The sequence below is a fragment of the Odontomachus brunneus genome, unplaced genomic scaffold (genome assembly GCF_010583005.1).
Source record: "Odontomachus brunneus isolate Ranch 3 - 2012 unplaced genomic scaffold, Obru_v1 Obru_scaffold_135, whole genome shotgun sequence".
Taxonomy (NCBI): Eukaryota; Metazoa; Arthropoda; class Insecta; order Hymenoptera; family Formicidae; genus Odontomachus; species Odontomachus brunneus.
The window spans coordinates 850,003-855,862 of NW_022639585.1; positions in this window are offsets into that span (position 1 = coordinate 850,003).

Here is a 5,860-nt window from a genome sequence, read left to right on the forward strand (position 1 = left end):
CCTCCGTCCAAGCCAGACGACGAATGCAGCGGACCAGGAGGGCGGGGAACGTCGCCGAGGCAACGAGGGAGCGCAGGGCTTTCCGGAAAGCTCTACGCGTAGCTATTGTGAAGGCCAAGGCCAGGGCTTGGGAGGACATGCTCAAGTCCCTGGACCGTGACCCCTGGGGGCGCCCGTACAAGTTAGTCCTACGCAGACTCAAACCCTGGGCGCCCCCGGTCACCGAAAGTATGGACCCCCAACTCCTCGACGGAGTGGTGGGGACCCTCTTTCCGAACGAGGGGCCGCCGCCCCTCCCGTACGAGGGTCCCCCGCCGGAATGGATCGAGGAGTGGGAGGTATCCGGGGACGAGCTGGCCCGTGCGGCCCGTAGGATCGGCGGGGCATTCAAAGCCCCTGGGCCAGACGGGGTCCCGGGCCGAGTATGGGCCCTGGTCTTGGCCGATGTCGGGGCCCGCTGGAGGCGTCTCTTCATCGGGTGCCTCAGGACGGGCACTTTCCCCAGTCGGTAGAAAAGGGCGGGGCTGGTCCTCATATCCAAGGTGGGCCGACCTCTGGACGCCCCTTCCGCGTATAGGCCTATATGCCTACTAAACGAGGTGGGAAAACTCTTTGAAAGGATCGTTGTGGCCCGCCTCGTCCAGCACCTCTCTCGGGAAGGCCCGGACTTGAGCGATGCTCATTACGGCTTCCACGTTGGCCGCTCCACGGTGGACGCTATTCTCCGTGTGAGGGCCTTCGCGGAGGCCGAGATGGAGGAGGGGAGGGTAGTTGTGGCAATATCGTTGGATATAACGAATGCCTTCAACTCCCTTCCCTGAGACCGGGTAGAGGAGGCGATGCGGTATCACCGTTTTCCCTTCTACCTGGCCCATATTGTCCGGGGGAGGACTCTGGAGTTCGTCGACCGTGACGGACTCCAGCGCGGAAGGGGCATGCGGTGCGGATTCCCGCAGGGGTCCGTCTTGGGATCCCTGTTGTGGGACCTCGCATACGACCGCGTCTTCAGGACAGCCCTTCCCCCGGACAGCATAGTCGTCTGCTACGCGGACGACACGCTAGTGCTGTCCGGGGGCTCCGACTGGGTGGAAACGACGGCCCTAGCCAACGTGGCCGTGGAGTGCGTCGGACGCAAAATACGGGCGCTGGGCCTGAGGGTGGCCCCTCAAAAGACCGAGGCGATGTTCATGCACGCCCCGGCGGAGGGGCCGCTCCCCCAGGCCCACATAATGGTGGAAGACACCCGCGTGGAGGTGGGGCTTCCGTTAAAATACCTGGGCCTCATCTTGGATGGAATTTGGTGCTTTGTCTAGCACTTTGAACGACTGAGCCCCAAGTTGGGTCGGATGACGGGCGCGCTAGCCTGCCTCCTGCCCAACTTCGGTGGTTCGCGGACATTGGTGAGACGGTTGTACGCGAACACGGTCCACTCCATGGCCCTATACGGGGCCCCGGTGAGATGGGGGCCAGTCGGCGCATAAGAGCGCTAGTCAATAGCGCCCAGCGCGTCATGGCCAACCGTCTCACCAGAGCCTATCGGACCGTGTCGCACGCAGCTGTCACGGTCCTGGCCGGCATGCTCCCCGCGGAGCTCCTCGCCAGGGTGTACGCCAAAACGTACACCCGTCTGAGGGCGCTCCGCGAAGAGGGGGCGAGATTGTCGGTCGGGACCATTGGGCGGATCCGTGCCCGAGCCCGGCGCAAGGCCTTCCTGCTCTGGAAGGAGCAACTTGGGGGGCCCAATGTCCCGGGCCGGCGGACCATCGAGGCCATCCGCCCGTCTCCTCGAATGGGTGGACAGGGGCCACGGCGGGTTAACCTTCCACCTGACACAGGTGCTCACCGGGCACGGCTGCTTCGGTGAGTACCTGTGTCGCATTGGGAAGGAGCGTACGGCGCACTGCCACCACTGTGCGGCCGATCGGGACACCGCGCAGCACACCCTGGCTGAATGCCAGGCGTGGGCTGCCGAACGCGGTGTCCTGATTTCAGTGGTGGGCGGCGACCTCTCGTTCCCGGCCGTAGTCAGAGCTATGGTCGGGAGCAAAGAGGCTTGGGAGGCGGTGGTCTCCTTCTGTTCCTCCGTTATGGGGCGGAAGGAGGCCGCCGAAAGAGTTAGGAGGGGGGCGGCGGAGGTTTTACCGCTTCCCCCTCCACCTCCTCTTCGGAGGAGGACGAGGAGCCGAGGAGGCGTGCGAGGCGGGGTCGCAGGTGGCGTCTCCGCCCCCCTCCCGCCCACCTCAAATACAGGATCCTGGAAAGGAACCCTAACTAAGGGTTCACCCTCCCACTTAGGGCAGGAACGCCCTCACCGGCAGGTGGCCATGGGAGGGGAGGACTTTTCGCCTCCCAATCCCCCCGGCCGCCCGCTGCCCTGACGGGCCAATCCGGAGCGACTCCGGAGATAGGAGTGGAGCCCACCCACCCACGGAGGGGCGGGCGGGGACGCTCGGATCGCGGAGGCGCGTCCTGGGGCGTCCCCCCACCCGGCCCTCAATGGGTGATGCGAGTGGGTTCCGGGAGGGGGGTCGACGGTAAGCGAGGACACCTGCCGTCGACAACCCCAAAACCTCCCCAGAACCAACGGGAGGGGTGCGGCGAGAGGTCGTGTGTCCGCCTCTCGCCGCGCAAACGCCGAGGCACGGCGCAACTGGTGAGCGGGAGGTTTGCGGAGTAATGTACCCGCTCCTCCCCTCACTGGGTAAGGAGCGCAATAGCGCTAGCGCAGGGCGGCCCCCCGAAGAATGCCGAAAGGCGATGCCAGGGGGTCGCCCTAATTGCGCGGAGAAGGACACACTCAGGGGTAAAAAATATATTTATGCACAGATATCCTCTTGAATGTTCTTCAAAATCATAACCCAACAATATAGATTATATATACCTATGCGTTTCATTAAAAGCAACAGCTCAACCGCTCATTTTGCTCAAACGTTGCAACCATTTTGCTCAACCGTTGATGTTGATGTCAAGTTGCGCTCAGCGCTTGAGCGCAACCGTTGCTGCGGTGTTGCCGCCAACTTGATGTCACGTGTTGAGCACAACGGTTGCGCGCAGGTTGGTGTACAGTTGCACTCAATGCTTGACGTCAAGGCTTGATGCCAAATCCGTAGCGAATGAGGACGCAAATGGTTATCGTTTTGATGTGGTTTGTTGAACAAAATTGACGTCAAGTTGCACTCAAGTTGCGCTCATTTTGCTTACTGGGTATTTTCAAATAAACAGTAATATTTTCTGTGCACGAGATAATATTTAGGAACAACAGTAATATATGCACTCTTTGAAAATACGAAGGAAGTGACTGACAGTTTATTATAAATATTACCCTAACAACATAATTAAACGCTCATTTGTCATTAGGCGGCATTCATAGGATTTAAGTTGGATACTCACGTGTTGTATGTGTTCTGTGACGTGGCAACCTCGGAGGCGATCGTCCCAAGAAAAACCATACCGATTTAGTGTGATTGTTTCTCGCGTATCGCGTCGCGAATGGATTTTCGCGAATATTACCGGTTATCGCGTCTCGGCGTATTTTTGTTTGTGTAAGTCTCAAGGACGAATATTGAAAGCAATTTTTGCGAGCGGAGCAGATGCGAAGGTTATCGCGTCCCTAACTTTGTGCCCCTCGGCTTCCCTTGCCGGCCACCAGGCGGAGCTGAGGACATCGAGGGACGAAAGAGCATCGACCGACGGCTCATCGCTCTCACTCAGGTGAATCGCTCTCGACAAAATTACCGTTAGAAAATTCTCAAATTCCCGATCGCTCAGCGATATTGAATATTATAACGTTTAAAATATTCCTTATTGAGAACACAGTTACCGCAATTAGACGCGAGACTGTCAGCTGTGTTTACTTTCAGCGGACGCAGCCGTCGCGAGGATCTCAGCAAGAAAAAAACGGGAGCGCCGATGGAAGACCGCGAGCCGATCCACGACGGCAACAGTGTCTCGAGACAGGAAATGTCTCAAGACAAAAGTCCCGAAAATTACCGATTTCCGAATGCCGAACATCGCAGGGCGGGAGGGGAAGCGACGGAGGAGGACCAGCGAGGATACGCGATCCTCCTGAAGCCGAGGATAGCTAGCCTTCCCGCTACTGTCGCCGCGACACATCGAAGTAAAGTCATTACCGAACGTACCGACTGAGTGCAAGGGAGAGAGAGAGGCGGAGAGGAGAGTGTGAGCAAGAGCGATGTGAGAGAGCGGAGCGAGGAGCGAAGGCAGTGTGAGAGAGAGAGCGACGGGGAGGGAGATAGGGAGGGAGGGAGGAAGGGAGGGAGGAGAGAGAGAGAAAGAGAGAGAGAGAGAGAGAGAGAGAGGAGAGAGAGAGAGGAGCGCAACCCCGATCCCGTAGGAGGACCGCCAACGTCACCGTCGCCGCCGTCACCGCCTGGAGAGCCGCCGATTTTTGTCCGCGGAGCGGCCGCGCGTGTAATAAAGCTCACCCGAGGAGATCGTCCTCGGGTTTTTCATTGTCGCAAGCATATTATCGTATCGCGATTAACGACTGTTTTGTGAATATTGCCGTGCTTCTTACCGGGACGTGCGAGAATCCCGCGAATAAACTCGTTACTCTTGAACACGCGTGGAGTCATTTTCGCCCTTCCTGAACCCATTCCGTCTTCGACTTTAAACTTACATGAGCTACCGGTCCCGACGGTTCCTGGAACACGCGAATTTTGTGTCGGTTATCGCATCTCGCGTTTATCGAGGTGGTGTGGCCTTTCCGCACCTGGCGCCCAATTACCGTTTTCAGTTTTGTGGTGTGAATCGGAGCCGACGGCAATTTACCGACGCGACTGACAAGCGACTGTCTGCCGTCGCTCGCGAGTAAACCTCGCGACCATCATCGCAGCTCACATGTATAAACACTGTTTTCAGTCTACTAGATTAATAATTATAGAACCTGCAGATCATTGAAATGTAATATTTTAACAGGTGACAAAATAGGAGATATTGTTTTTTTTAAATCGTATTACATTATATATTGCGAAAATGTATACCCTTTTACATTTACTTTTCAGCTGCAAAATGCTTTGCGTTACAATGAATACAAGATACATCCATAGGACCAATATAAATTCACTTATTTCATTAATTAATGTACTATTAATATTTAAACAAAGTTGATTTTTTATTTGTGATCGATAACGAGACTGATATTCTGCACGTTTTCGTTTCAACAATGAAATATTTTCTTTTACTATACCCGACAAATTATTACTGGAATTGCTGCTTGCTGCTTCTCTTACACCCTGCCGTCGACGACGTTGATTTTCTGCCTGTCGTTCACAACGTTATTGTTGAAATTCTACTTCTTCTTCTATACTACGTTCTATCTTATGTCTCGGCATTTTATACAAATATTTATTATGTACATAAAATTAATATATGTAATATGTACCAAATATTATATGTTATTAAGTCTTTTTTAATATATAATATAAAATAATCTCAATAAATGTAAGCTGAAAATTAGATTTAAATATAAAATATTTATAATTTTAAACATAAATATGTACAATCATCATCATCATCATCATCGTCATTATCATCATTATCATCATTATCATCGTCATCATCATCGTAATATAATAAATAATATTGATTAATTTATTATTAGTGGTGCAGGAACAAAAATGAGAAAAGCAAAATGTGAAAATGCGGAACAGGAGATAAAATATATATATATTTACAAATTACTATATATATATATATATATATATATATATACAGGGTGTTCAAAAAGTCCCGGACCGGTGAAATATCTCGAAAACTAAGCATTTTAGAAAAAAATGTTTCAGATAAAAGTTGTGGCGTTTAAAAAGATGTATTTACTGATCACATCAGTTTGACCTTG